Source organism: Saccostrea cucullata, unplaced genomic scaffold (assembly GCF_032062105.1).
Source record: "Saccostrea cucullata isolate Sc308-1 unplaced genomic scaffold, CSIRO_AGI_Scuc_v1 ctg817, whole genome shotgun sequence".
Lineage (NCBI taxonomy): Eukaryota > Metazoa > Mollusca > Bivalvia > Ostreida > Ostreidae > Saccostrea > Saccostrea cuccullata.
Genome location: NW_026918401.1, coordinates 93440 through 110214, shown reverse-complemented (window position 1 = coordinate 110214; position 16775 = coordinate 93440).

Genomic DNA, 16775 nt, shown 5'->3' with positions numbered 1-16775 from the left:
TTTTCTATTTTTAAATGTAGTGGTGAACACCGTATCAGTGATATTCTTTGGGAGGAAATTTACTCCGTAAAATCTAGCTGTGTAAACGATGGTTTCTTTTGCTTTGAAATACTGAATGTGCAATTAACCAATGTGAATTTAGAGAGGAAATTTACCCTGTAGATTTTTGCTATTTTCAAATTGTATTTGTAGTGGTGAACACTGTATCAGTGATATTCTTTGGGAGGAAATTTACTCCGTAAAATCTAGCTATGTTAACGATGGTTGTTTTGGTTTTGAAATACTGAATGTACAATACATGTGAATTTAGGGAGGAAATTTACTCTGTAGAGTTTTTTTTCTATTTTGAAATGTAGTGGTGAACACTGCATCAGTGATATTCTTTGGGAGGAAATTTACTCCGTAAAATCTAGCTATGTAAATGATGGTTTCTTTGGTTTGAAATACTGAATATGCAATGAACCAATGTTAATTTAGAGAGGAAATTTACCCTGTAGATTTTTGCTATTTTCAAAGTGAAACTGTAGTGGTGAACACTGTATCAGTGATATTCTTTGGGAGGAAATTTACTCCGTAAAATCTAGCTATGTAAACGATGGTTGCTTTGGCTTTGAAATACTGAATGTACAATGCACCAATGTGAATTTAGAGAGGAAATTTACTCTGTAGATTTTGTGCTATTTTCAAATTGTAATTGTTGTAATGAATACTGTATCATAGATATTCTTTGGGAGGAAATTTACTCCGTAAAATCTTGTTATATCAAGGATAGTCGCTTTTGAACTGACTACTGTATGTCAACTGTATCAGTGTCATTTTTGAGAGGAAATTTACCCCGTAGATTTTTGCCTTTTTCAAATTGTAATGTGGTAGTGAAAACTGTTTCAGTGATAGTTTTTGGGAGGAAATTTACTCCGTAAAATCTGGCTATGTAAACGATGGTTTGCGTTCTTTAAACTTTTGATATTCACCAATAAATATCTTGTAAACTGTGTTATTTGTTGAGTTTTGTCAATACCTAAGGGCAAAATGCTTAAAACAGAAAAAAAGATTTTCTGTTTTGATTTTGGAATGCGTTATAATCAAATAATAATACAGATACATGCATGTGGAAAGTAACCAGTTAACTTGTAATTTCACTGTAAACAAAAATATTGACTAGACATGTGACTTAATCTTTGGTAATCCTGAGACTTTAACTAATGAACTAGACTGACACAATATGACTGACAAAATAATACTGACATCTTATGACACAAAGTATCACAACCACAGAGTAGCTACCTTAAACTTATTATCAACTGAATTACTATTAATAGTCACTGTGATCTGATGCACTGATAAACATAACTCTGAAATATTACACTAAGATATCCTACAACATCAACTTGACTTGTACATTGCTATAATTATACTGATGGTGATGTAAACAATAACATGTGTATGGGCGCAGCCATCTTGGAAATACCCGGATGTACAAAGTGCGGGAATCTTGACATTTCACTTTTACATCAACTATGACCTAACTCAACTAAATATTATGCTAATACAAATAATACCTATATGACTTCCACAAATCATAAAACTAAACATGAACTGACATAAATGTATGCATTTTAGCCATACACTGTAATACTCTTTATCACGTGACCTAAAACACATGGTTTTGCACTGATCGCTTCAACGACTAAATTTGCACGATAAACCTCAAATGCATCAAAAATAAACATGTACACAATTAGCGAAGTATCTAAAATATCATCTTGTGCAACATCAATCACATCTAATATAAAATAATCTGATAATTACCTGAAAAAGGAGGAGGAGACAATGTAAAAACAAATGACGTTTATTGGCTCCGATTCTTGAATACAAAAATTAAGTCGTACCAGGAATGGTCGACAACCATCCAACCGTGCTATATTGTTAAAGTGGTATACATTAAAAATAATTGTACCCCCTTATTTTCTACAGTATCACAATTACCTGTATGACTGCGCAGCACAGTTTAGGCTGCTAATAGAAAAATCGGCGTTTTTTAAAGATAAAAAACATAAACTTTATAAGGATGGGCGATTCTTTTTAGGACTTAACTGATATTTTAAAAAATGTAATTTGGGTCAAATGTACATGTTGAAATAATCTAGATTTTTTATTTAGACTTGTCACGTGATGTCAAAGTCACGTGATGTTAGCAATTTTACTTAGGTCATTTATAAATTCCAATATTGCAAAAGCATGACCAAGTTAAAAATCTTAGTTTAATTCATAATTTTTTTGAACACTATGTGCAGTTTGAGAAAAGTGCTTCGAAGCTATATAGATTCCCTTATTTAATTCCTAAAATTTAATTTGTTGGGCAGCAGGTTGAATATTTTGCTGGTCAATTACATTAAGTATAGCCATAGTTAATTCATTTGCAAGATTTAATGAAGTTTGCAGCACTTTTCAAATACCTTAATGCTTCTTAAGTTTATGTGTAAAAACTTGGCAAGATAAATTGAAGGTATTCCCTTGCACTAAATCGATTTATTAGGGCCCTTCTATTACTTTCTTTAGTGCAGACAAACACAAGACAATATCACTTGTCTGGAGAATATACGGACAGTTTATAAATAAAATAGTAAACTAGACATCGAATCCAAGTGTAGGACCTTTTCTTTAACTGCAAATAATGTTACAGAACAAAAGACATTTTACATTGTTCAAAATGTGACTTGATCAGCCTCTCAATGTGTACAAACTGCGTCATTTTTTTTAGAGATGATGTCACATTGACATGTGCTTTGCAATCGATGCATCGTTTATATATTGTTATGTGGGGTGTAAAAACTCTTGCATCTACATGTACATATACATGTACAAGAGATAATTGCAAACAAGAGAAGATCCCTACATACTAGGAATCCAAAAGTTCGTGGACTTTCTTTCTAAAATTTTATCGTGATTTAATAAAAGAAAACAAAAGGCATATTTATAATATAGAGTATTTATGGAACATTTTACCCAGTGACACTTACCAATAAGTTTACAGAAACTATCTGAAAAGAGGATACCTGTAAAATGCGGGGGAGAATGCGACGTAACGTCAGGTTAAGTATGGTACGTCACATTATATGTGAACCTCGCCCTCCTTTCCAATTCGACGTTATTCAACAAAATGCTGTTTTTCTCCATTTTTTTCTCAAGAAAAGTATGTATATCCTTTCGCACCGACTTATCTTCATATAACACTCATATTTCAAAAATACTCCATATCTTTCTATATCATGTTTTCATTTCAGTAGCATTGTCAAGCACAGTACGTTACAAATGTAGAAGTGAACGTCCATCAAGGGTTTTTTGTTTTGTTTTTTTTTTTTTTTGTCTATGAGGAAAAGTAGACTCTCAAACAGACCTTTCAAAAGGCGGCCACTCCTTTTATCAACCTCCATGGAAAAAAAACTTAAATAATTTATCTCATGTCTATGGAAAACCAGTTGCTTAAGGATATCCGATCCTCAACCAGGAAGGATAACTCAAAAAAATAATGCTAGTATTTAATTTGAAATGCATCAAAATTAAGCTTGAAAATGAATTTTTTCATGCAACAATTTTCATTTTATTCACCTTTATAAGATTCAAGGTTTCTAAAAGTCTAAGAAAAGGTCTCACAAAAGTTGACATTTGGACTCTATAAAAGGAAAAAAAAATTCAGTTTTAGAGAAATGAGATTTTCTTGAATCCAGTATTATATACCAATGCTTATAAGCATGATATTAAGAGAGGATGTCACGAACCGTCAAGCTTCTTCTATATATATCATGGAAACTTGAAAAATTTGCTTTTTTAAATGGCATTGATAGTGAAACATTTGGGATGCGCTGATAACATTTTGCTATAAAATATGTGGCCTTTGTGAACCGTTACCATGGAAACCAAGACCAAACATCTGGGATGGGGGTAACAAAATTCTAAATACATGTACATTGTAACATATGCCCGCCTCCCACACCTGAAAAAAAGGTTTGCACCTGACAGTTTGTTTGTAAACTAAATGTTGTCCACTCAATATATTGAGAATACTTTTCTGAACAGTGATCAAAATTAGCACTTAGTGGCAGATTACCTCTATTGATTTTGAGGTCACAAGGTCAAAGCTTTTTAATTACTCTAGACTCATGATCTTGTTTGCTTTATGTTTTAGTTATACATGAAAATGGCTAAGTCCAAAAAGTTACATTTTAGTTATACATGAAAATGACAAAGTCCAGAAAAGCTATGTTTTAGTTACACGTGAAAATGGCTAAGTCCAAAAAGTTACATTTTAGTTATACATGAAAATGACAAAGTCTAAAAAAGTTACATTTTAGTTATAACTTTTTTGTACCTCACAGGCTAGGTATAACTAAGTTATACTTTAGTTATAACTTTTTTCGGTATGGGGGGTCATAAAACATGGACCCTAGCTATATTGGAAGCCCTTGTTAGCTCATTATATCAAGAACAAATTTCAAATTTAGCATACTGGTACTGTCTAAGAAGTAAATTAAGCTCAAAGATATTGAGGTCTGACATTGATCAATTTTAATAAATTGTTAACCCAAGACTTTTAAGTGACATTGCTTTACTTTAATACTTTCTAATTTTAAATATTGAGGGGGGTTATATTTTTAGGCCTCTCTATGAATATGGCCGGGCCATATAGTGTTTGTCGTGTCCGTCTTCCATCCTTCCTCACTTCCCTCCTTCCGTCCTTCTGTCCTTCCGTCACACTTTGTGTTTAGCTGAGTTCAAAGCTCAGTTTCAAAGAAACTATCTGAGATATTTTCATCAAACTTCATATGCTGATAGATATTGATGAGTGCTATCCAACTGCATCAACATTTTTGACCTTGACCTTTCTTTTGACCTTAACTTCACTTTTATTAAAAAGTGCTTTGCCCAGTTTTAAAGATACCATTCAAGATAGTGTTATTAAACTTCATATGCTGATACATACTGATGAGAGCTGCATCAACATTTTTTACCTTGACCTCACTTTTCCTAAATCATTGTCAAGCGCTCTACAGGCTGATACATACTGATGTAAGCAATTGGAACATTCATGTCCTATGGACGTATTTCTGGTTTCATAAATTTACTTATTTAATTTTTAATTTTAACTTTTTTTTAAGACACCAGGAAAAGAAAACACTGTTGTACAAGACACAGTTAAAGAAGATGGAGGATCATCTGTAAATCAAGAACTCACAGTTTATAGGATACCTACCAGCAGTTATTCACAAACATCTGATGGTGTAAATCCAACCACAAATACAGATGATTTTGATCAGATTGTAAGTAGCAATTTAAGATATGATTTATCTGTATTTGTTAAAAGTCTCTTCAAGGATATTTTTACTTATAAAATTATCAACTTAATATTCTTTTTCAAATGTTATATATACATACAATGTACATGTATATTCAAATTTTTCACATCAATTACAATAAAATGAATTTTATAATCATTGAAGGTGAGATAACATGACATATCTGTCCAAGCTTATTACCAAAAGTACTGAAGTAATTCCACATTATTTTATCACCATACATAAATAATTTAATTTTGTTTGTATTCTTCCCTCTCATTGGTTGATTTCCAAAAAGGAACGCAAATTATTCTGTGTAAGCTGGTTTGGTATGGGGACACACCCCCTTGACGACCAGCTGAATCATCTGTATCCATGCAATCCCCTCATTTCAGTCCTCGGGATTCATGGAAAATTCCAGATTTAATAAATGTACCTTTAACTTCAAACAGTAGCTCGATCTTACCTCATGTAAATAAACATCATTGCTGCTAGTTCTGTGTATCAGTTATTACCTCCCCTTGTTTCCCATCACTTTCGTTACTACGGTTGTATTATTGAGTGGCAAATTTGAACTCATAAAAAGCAGCACAATTTTACATCCACAGTTGTTTATTCTAAAATTAAATTATAAGGAATGACTCTAATTCTTGGCCAATTTATTCGGGTATAACCTGGTTTGGGTCAGTTTACACTTTTTTTATAATACCCAAGTGTAAACTGACCCAAACCAGGTTATATCGAATAATTTTGCCAAGAATTAGTCATTCCTTAAGTAGAGTATCAATCCAAGCAAATTTGTGCCATTTTAAGGACCATGTCCTATTGATAAGAGGGTATAAAATTTTCGATTTTGGTTAAGTTGGTGTCTTACAAGGAAATTTTCTTTGTAGACAAGTGCGCAAGTGTCCATTAATTCACAAGGCAGCCAAGCTGTCAAGATACATATGAAGAAGAGGAGGGAGGTGATCACCTAGAAAGCATGAATAACAAGAGGAAAGCTCCAGACACTTTCCTGCAAAGTTGTGGCCTAAGTCCAGTAAAGGGGCAACTCAGAACAGATTGGAATGAAGCATCTGACCGTACAAAAAGTGATTATATATCATCAGCTAAATCAATTTTTCAAGAGGTTGTGAATCTCCTTGCACCAGGTCAAGGCTCTCTTCTGCTGGATGCTTTATTGAAAACTGCTTCAGATTCTGCTGACACCAACATTCTGCAATTTCTTTCAAAAGCCTATAACCTATCTACTGACTGGGGAACGCAGAGACAAATTTTGTCATTATTTGCTCATGCCTATACTTACAATCAGTTGATTGCCTTCATTCGAATTCCAACTCTTACCAAATACAGATATACAGCAGCAAGAAAATTTCCAAACTTTTTAAACACTATTTTGTTTAAATTTGATAATCATAAATTCCTGACTTTTAATGTTATGTTACTACATTAGGAAACTGTTGCTATGGTATGTTTTTAATTCTTGTAGATTTTGGTGTCTACATACATTGATCTAATTTACGATTCCTGCTTTATTCTTTTTAAGCACACTTAATTAAGTTTATTATGAACAAAACAATTTAAACTTAAAAATTACCTCATTCATACTCAGTGTTGCCTTGGTCAGATATATATTGCTAAGGAAAAAGTTAATTTTTTTTTAAAATATTAAATTGGTGTAAAATGTAATCAAATTATCTATTGAAAATTTGTATAAACAATTTTTAAAAGAGTATGAAGTTTATTAAATGAAAAAATAGATCAATTTTTGTCTTAACACTATACTGTTGCTATGATCTGATTAAGGTTGCTAGACCACTTTCAATTTGTTTATGCTGTATTGTTTTTGTTTTCAAATTCTTTTTATTGGATACCTATCAATTTTAAAGATAACCACTCTCCTAATAATTAAATTTTAGCAAAATATTAGAGAGAGAGATTTCACTAATTTGTTACACCACCTTTCACCATCCATATTCCTTTCCATAAAGTTAGTGGAACAATGTCTTTAAATTTGCTTCTTAATTTTTATTTATAACTATGGTAGATCAAAATCTCAGACCAAAATTACATAAATATTGCATCTAAGGATGCACACTATTAGATTATTCGTTTCAATTCCCATAACTATTCCTTTTGAGTGTCATCAATAGTTTTCATTGATAATTCATGAATAATAAAATGTCTATTAGGCTCTGTTGCTATGGACCTCATTTGGTTGCTATGCACAGATTATGATCAATGCATAAATTACAGTATATATATATTTTTTTTTTTTAAGAAAAAGAGATTTTTCATACTTATAATACATGTTCTTCTTTATTTTTTTTTGACATTATATTTCGAAAATGTCTTTGTTGCTATGCAGTAAATTTGGTTGCTATGGGCACATTACATGATTTTTATCCCAAAATTTCATTATATTTATTAATAATGCAAGAGTATGCTAGCTTTTATACATGCAATTGTATCAATTTGGAAGAAATTGAAAGTTTTCCTAAAATATTGGAGGTGAATTTTAAGCATTCTTTAAAGAATTCAAACATGAAATTGAACAGTTTTCCCACAAAAGTAGTAAAAATGCTTCTCAATTTTTTATGTCAGTCTTGAAGATCAACATGTATTGTGCAAGAATAAAATTCATTTGAATGCTTAACGTGTTGTAGATTTTATATATATTATTTTTAACTTGACAGGTAAATATTTAAATTTTCACATTGTTAAGCTATATAGTATTTGTGTTGCCATGGCAACAGATGCATGTGTATTTAGATTTACTTTGAAACTTTTTTGCACATTATATATCTTTAATAGTTTGCATAAAGTTTGTTGTTGGTGAAATCAGTATTCTTTCTGTAAAAATATTCTTCCAAAAAGTTAAAATTTAAGCTTTTTTTCCTTACGGTGGTTTCCATGGCAACACATAAGAAGGTAGATAAATAATAGTTTTGTTAGTCAAACATCATTTTCATATATGTGAAAGTTGTGTACAATGAACACTTTTTACAACCAATATAAGAAAACAGGAGGCTAAAATTTTAAGTTTCCATATGAAGCTTGATGATTCGTGACATTCTCTCTTAAATATTAAGAAGTGAATTACGGTGTCTTTCAGTGAAAGCAAAAGTCTATTACACTTAGTTTTATAGAATATATGGCGGAAATAGAAGACAAAAATACCAAATAAGTATGAAAATCATGACAATGTCTCTAAATGCCTGGATACCTATTGTTTTTAACATAAAATATATTTGTTGATCAATTTGCAATCAGAAATGCATTGCTGATATTCCAATTTGCTATTTTCTGCAAGGATATTGGAGATTTGACAATGTTCCCTATATAATATGATTTACTTTAAGTCGAGACCACTAGATTTTCTGACATCAGCATTAAATTTGCATGTAAATTAGCTATCGTTTACTTTACATACTGCTGAATGAGACGCAATGCATTGCGGGCTACTACAATTACCCAGCTGTGTCGAAAATTCGAATTGTCATTTGGAAACTTATTTTCAATTCTGTTTTGAGACTTGTGAAAATAATATTTGAAATGATATATAATCTTTCATTTCTATGCTCACATTTACAAAATTTGCTTTATGAAGCCCTATATCAACTTATAATACATCGGCCTAAACCATTGTTCAAAGAAACGTAAACCTGTGTATCGTGTCGGTATAACATTGAGTTTTTTCACATGATATACGTTTTAGCAGGTAGTATAAAGGTCCTTGGTTTTAGACAGCAGGAGAAGGTGTGCAATTATTATTTAACCTCTTAATAATATCAGAAAATGTTTTGTGTACATGCAAACGGCAAAGCGTTTGTACGGTATTCGAAGCAACTATCCATCATCTAAAACAACTCCAATATTAAATGTGAACATGAAGCAATGTCTTTAGAATATAGTACTCTTTTAATTTTGGTCTTATAAAGTGATAAAGAATCTCTACATTTTTTCCGGTGACGAGTAAAATAATGTGCATTAAACCGACGATAACCACGTGTCGCCATTGAATCGTAAACACGTAGTAGAATGTCATGCTTTGGGACTCACTCACTTGATTGGAGAACGGGTGTGACGAAGACATCGTCACGTGTTGAAAATTGCCTTCCATATAAGGTAGTGGTCTCGACCTGTTTAACTTTAAAGAAATTTTGTGGATAAATTTAGTACATTACTTTGTAGATTCAGAGATACTTTTATGAGTATTTTTGATTTATTTTTTTAACTGCTTATTTTATAAACATGAGGGTCGGACTGTTTTAATGTATTTTCTCCAGCGTCTATCAAATGTTTAAGTGAGAGTGTTCCCTATGTTTTCACAAACTTATAACAACTGAAATTTTACGTTATCTTACAATACAAAAATAAACAATAAATCAGCAATTAAGTAAACTTAGCATCCGTTTAAATCAGTAAAAGTCTCCCATTAAAATTTATGAGAGCTCAGGGTTCTCCATAGGCCGTTTAACATGGCTGCCCCGCCACAGTTAAATCCTTAGTGCCACATTTAAAAAAAATCAGCGCCATAGTTTCACCACAGTTAAAATATTAGCGCCACAGCAGAGTTAGATCGTTGTTGTCAGTACGATAAATATTATTTAAAAAAAAAGAATAAACTTCTAAACCTTAAAGCAATATGAACTGCATTTTTGAGAATTTTATTTTGCTGGTAAAATGTGTTAATATAATTAATCTGTATGTAATCTAAACCCTTTTGATCAATAAAACCAAAATAAAGTTTTAAAATGTTTCAGAAGAAATTTTTTTTGTACAAACAGTATTATATAAGAAATCATTATTGTATAGGACGACAATAATTCAATTTTCCTTTAATCAACGCGTATAAAAAGTTCTTTCATAACAAATATGATCAACAGAAGTTTATAAATGTTCTATTTTTTCTGTCATTGAAATAGTTTATTACAAATTTGCAACATTTTTTTTTCCGATGTCAAACATACAGCTCATATTGCTTTAAAATTATGTATCGTTTTCAGTTTCTAATGCTAAACTGTTACTTTATTCTAATCATGGCCAATTGTTTGGCTTGCACAATCAATTATCTTCTAGATCTCGCTAAACACATAAAGTCGTTTTTTCACACTTCACGATTATTAAAAAAAGAAATTTTGAATATCAATTAGTCCATGCTTTTATAGTTCGACAGTTAACCATTTCTCTAATATTGCACATGCACTGCGAGTCGAATCATCGTATGTGCGCAGTATTGTTAAGGCTGAAATAAGGAGGCGGGGCCTAATTTATATGGGAAAAGACTACTATGACATCGCACAAAAATACACATGTAGTTTTTCCTCGTAATACCAGAAAATTAAATAATTTGCACCTTTAAACTGTAATAATTTAATTTTGCTTATATTCTAGTCTCTCATTGGATGATTTCCAAAAAGGAACGCAAGCTAATTCTTAATAACCTGGTTTGGTATGGGGACACACCCCCTTGACATCCAGCTGAATATGTAATTCTCTCATTTCCAGTCCATGGGATTCATAAAAAAATCCAGATGTAATAAATGTACCTTTAACTTCAAAGAGTAGCTCGATCTTACCTCATGTAAACAAACACCATGGCTGCTAGATCTCTGTATCAGTTATTACCCCACCTCTGTTGATTCTTCCGTGAAATCCTGGCTTACGATTGGTTGAAGTCTGTCACGTGAAGGCGGTGGATTACTTATACCCGGTCAGTTGTTAATCCATACCCGGTCAGTAGATCTATACCCGGTCGATGTATAACGTCACAAACACAAACGTGACGTCATAATAGGCACAGTATCAGCACGATACAGCATTTAGCAGAGAAAACCATTTATAAACTACAGATAAAACATAAATGTTTCATCGGTGGGGTAAATTTGTTACATAGTCTTTTAGTGACAGGGTATGGGATGATACCTGGTTAGTAAATTTCATACCTGACTCGGCTCCGCCTCCCCAGGTATGAAATTTACTAAACAGGTATCACCCCATACCCTGTCACTAAAAGACTATGTAACTAATATTACGTCCCCTTGTTTCAAATCACTTCCGTTACTAGGGATGTATTATTGAGCGGCAAATTTGAACTCATAAAAAGCAGCACAATTTTACACCCACAGTTGTTTAACTATTTAAAAATTAAATTATAAGGAATGACTCTAATTTTTGGCCAAATTATTCGATTATAACCTGGTTTCGGTCAGTCTACGCTTTTTTATAATCGGCTTCGCTGATTATAAAGCGTAAACTGACCCAAACCAGATTATAATCGAATAATTTGGCCAAGAATTAGAGTCATTCCTAAATTAACATAAATGATAATAAAAAACAAATAAACTTCTCAATGCATTAAAAATAGTTGCGAGTTAAATTCCACACAGCAGGTTATAAACAAATCACTGATTGCAACGAAATTGTCAACATGACGTCATCTTGGTAAAAATGACGTATTTTATGTGCAGTTACAGGCAGATCAAGTAATTTTTTACAGTGAAAAATGTGTTTTATTAAAATACAGAATGTTACTTACAGATTTTAGATAGTCTATCAATACAAATGTAATACCTTTGTTTAATACGATTATTCGATAGTTATCAAGAGAGAGTATTTAGTTAATTATACCGTGCTTTTGTATACATGTTTGGCATATAATGTAGTTAACATCGAAGTGCTTAATTAAAACGCTTTTTCGCAAGGGCATACACTTAGCAGATTTTATCCCTTTTTTAATATGAATAAAGGATATGTTCCTTAACCTGAAAAGTGCTGCTGCTTTTTTTAAATCGAGAGCGTAACTTAATAAGGACATTAAATAATTGGTGAAGGTCAAGCATATTTCGACATGAGCACATTTACATGAAATTTCAACTAATAAAATGCAAAATCGAATTTAAGTAGCAGCACTTTCCAGAGAAGTCAAAGTATACAAAAACAGTTAATAACTTTAATTTCTTATTTAAACTAGGGTATGCCCTTGTGATATTGAAATTTGTTTATGACCTACATTCAGTACACATACATGTACTATGCATTTATCACGTGACTGTCCATTGATGGGGCCAAACTTAATTCATTACAAATTAGGTTAAACTATGTTATGTAATAAGTATTTAATTATATATGATAATAAAAAAATAACTTTTGAAAAATGAATTCTGTTTTTAAAAGTTATATTTTTTTGCACGTGTATAATCTGTTGATTTAGTCATAGTAAGCCTTAACAGTGCTGCATGTCTTATGTGACCTTCCAGAATTTCCTCTGACGATCTTTAATGAACACTACAGGCACGGCATGCGTATATTTTACCTTTTGAGAAAACAATCTTTTATTTGATTAGGGTTAAATGTTCAAAATCTGTTAAATTACTGATACTTTTTTTCAGATTCTATAAGCAAACATCTGTTTATTTAGTTCTTATTTGTGTTTAGAAAAGGGGGGAGGGGGGTCTTTTTCAAAGTGTATATTATGGAAATAATTTAATTCTTATAATACACTATGTAAAATCGATATGATTTTTTGTTATTAATCTTAAATTTATCAAACATTTTGCCAAAAAAATATTACTATTTGTATTTCAATATTGATTAACAGCTGGTGTTATATGCTTTTCATTCCATTCGGGATTCCTTAAAGCTTCGTGAATTGGTCGCGAAATGACTGCGGATATTAGTATTTCTAGCAATTTTAACGCCACAGTTAAATTTGAAATGATGGAGGACCCTGGAGGTCAAGCAACCGTAAAAATGACATACTTTTGGTTTAATATATTATATGCCCCATTTTTTTCTTATTTCATGTATTAAGAATTAAAATTATAATTACCGAGTAAACGTCTCCCCTGCATTTTCAAATATCCGTAATTTATTTCAAATCAGTTTCTATCTATGATAACTGTCATAAAGTTTCTAACATAGATATTTAAACTATTTTTTTTAAACTTCATCAAGTGTCTTTATTCCCATTTGTAATTTTCAAACATTTTCACTAATAAATTTTAAAAAAATATGAATAATTTTACGAAATTTTAGATGAATCCTAGTGTTGTACCTTAAGAAAAAAAGACTGATTTAGTTGACAAGGGGCCTTGAAAAACTGATAGGCTCCTACGGAATTTCTTTTTGAGTCGCAAAATTGGCGACCGATTTTTTTAAGTTGACTCGGTGATCATCTAATAACTGGACTCTAAACATTTCAACATTTTTTATTGAGAGGCAGAGAATTAGAGTCACCAGTGACCATGTCTCTAAATTTTGTTTCATATAAGTTGTTTAGTTGCCGCCTAAAAAAATTCCTGGCCGCTTAAAATTGCAATAACGACAAAATTTGTTTAATAAGGAACCAGCTGGCGACCACTTTAAGGTCACTTTGATGCCGCTTAATCTGCATCAATATACACTTTAATGAAATGTTTCCATATTGATTTGACAAATGTCTCACAGTTTTAGCATAAATTTTTTAAAAAATATAATTATTCAATATATTACATGTGTGTAAAAGTCTCTCTTGTTTTCTCGGTGGAACCACCAAGATCAATATTAAATAATTATTATTGGTGCATTCAACAATTCTTTGACTATTAATCTACAAAACCGATACATAATTGGTCTGTTTTAACCTAAAAATTGGTGATCTCACCAATTGATAGGGTAGTCAATAAAGACAATGAATAAAAAAAAAAATGCTGATTTCTGACATTGTCTTCATTTTTCATTTTGAATTCAAAACGGAGGACACGAATAGGAAATCCTCTTTCTTAATGGGAGCAGTAATATATATGTACATATATTTTTATATTATTATTTAGATACAAGTAGCGTGTTGTATGTGTCTTCAACACACAAAGAAAGCTTGGATACAATAGATAGTATGCTTTTACATGAAACCCAGTTAATAATAGTTTTTTTTTATTTATGATAGAGAAAATGATGGAGAAGTTGAAAAAAAGACTTTTAACCACACAGAGAAAACATAAACTTCAAGCAGAAAGGCTAGGGGCCAAAGAGTCACTGGGTTTGATCATTGGTACAAGGTAAAATGTAACTTGTACTTTATTTGATTGTACAACACACTACTTTTATCTCAAATATGATATAAGATATACGTGTTCAATTATGTGCTGTTTGTTAAAATTTATCGTCCAATAACATCCATTAGTTTATAACCTTATTATGAATAGTAAAACTGTATCAATTAAGAAATAAACAACGTTCTTCAGTGAACATGGCGTTATGAATAGCAATTGCTCTGCTGGCATATTCCATGATGCGCCCTAGCGCATCATGGAAAATATGCCAGCAGAGCTATTGCTATTCATAATGCCATGTTCACTGAGTAATCGTTGTTTATTACTTATATTTGCATTCTTTGATTTTTTCAAGAATATCAGAGAAAATCCTGACTAACATAAGGACGCGGCTTCTTGTCTTTAGTAATGAAAAACATGTGGCTTTAAAATCAGTACACCTGATCAATGATCCTTTTCTCTAATAAATTACAAACAATTTATAAAGTATTTCCCTCTCAAACACAGTTATCTGGATAAAAGCAGCACCGTCATCACATTCTCTTAATTTTCATTTTGATGCAGTTGTGACGTCATCGATCTACGTTATTGAAACCCCCTGACAAAAATCAATAATTTAAAACTATCATGAAAAATGAGAATGCTTTTATAATGATTATTACTCTAAAATGCTTTTCTATGATTTTTTTTGTTTTTCTATATTTATTTTTAATAGTTGAAATCATTCTTGAAGTAGATATACTAGTTAAAGAAATTTTCTCGTTTTGAGTTTTATTACCCAAGTATGAAGAGTTATCGTTCTTTGTACAAATATGCATGATACGAAAAAATAGAAATATGGCAGTTCTCTATAATTTTAAAAAGTTTTAGTATACAATTAAAGATATTGACTAAAATTGAATTTTTGAATATATAAATCAGAAATTTAAATATCTGAATTTCTTTTTTTTAAGAATATTATTAAACACTTATATTTATTCCTTGTATGAAACATTTCATATATGTACTTCTCAACACGTATTATCAGTGTAGAAGAGCTTGTTCTACACGAATTTGATAGGGCAATTGCACTCACAGTAGAAGCAGTTGCGTCTATAGTCTTATGAACGCAGTTGATGACTACATATTCATAGTGGGAGAGAGCAGTGGATATGCAAATATTTAATAATGGTGTACATGAATATTGAATCTTTTCAGTAATTCAGTAAAGAATGCAAGATCCTACGTGTACGATAAACAAGTACTTCTGACATTGTTTACCTCTTTCATCAAGCTCAATTTGTGTAAATAAAAGCATACAAACCTTCTTAATCACAGTTTTCAAGAGGCATCCCTCGTGTATTTCACTTTTTCTGCAATAGTTGTATCTTGAATTTCTATCATTTTTATAGGAAAAACTGTTTTCTCTTAATGTTGTGATTTTCTTTGTTCGACAACCGCGCTAATTCATGTTTGACTTCATGTATATCTCGATCATTTCGGGAAGACAACTCCGTATTTCATTGATGAAGAATGAAACACGTGTTTAATTCTAAACGTGTTTAAGCATCAAATATTTAGACCGAATTGTTTAGATATTAAACATAATATTTAACATGTTTAGATATACACATGTAATGGTAGTGTTTATTTCCTAAGTACATTTTTTTACAGTGTAAGGTCTTCAAAATACCACAAAAGGAAATTATTTGCTAATTCGAACAGCTGGATAGCTGTGCACTATATACAATTTTACTATTATATGCAGGTTTGTCGTTTGTTAAATCCCACACAACAGTATATAAATGATGCGTCGATCGCAATGCACTTGTCAATGTGACGTCATCTCGCAAACAATGACGCATTTTGTACACAATGAGGGGCTGACCAAGTCACATCTTTTACAATGAAAAGGTATTTTATTAATAAATTTCCCGTACATTCTCCAGACAAGTGATACTGTTGTGTGTTTGTATACAGATTCATCTAAAAAGTAAAGGAAGAACCCTAATAAATCGATTTATTGCAAGGGCATACTCTCAATGTAAATGAAATCTTGCAAATAATTTTAAATGAATAAATTGAATAAATAAATCAAACTAATAAATTAATGTAGTTGACCAGCAAAATATTTAACCTGCCGTCCAATAAATTAAATTTTAGCAATTAAAAAGGGAATCTATACGAGGGGCATTTCTGAAGTCCTGAGAACTGTTTAATAAAAAATTAACCGTTTAACGGAAATTTTTGAGTTTGATATCATTGGAAAGAACAGAAAAATACACACATACTGTGACGTTACTTTATAATTTTTATGGCGTAATAACTCCGAAAATGACGTCATACTTCAGCATGGGCGAGGTTGTAACCCCGCCGTACCTCCACATATTCGCAAAAATTAATTCATGGAAATTAAATAAGATTTTTT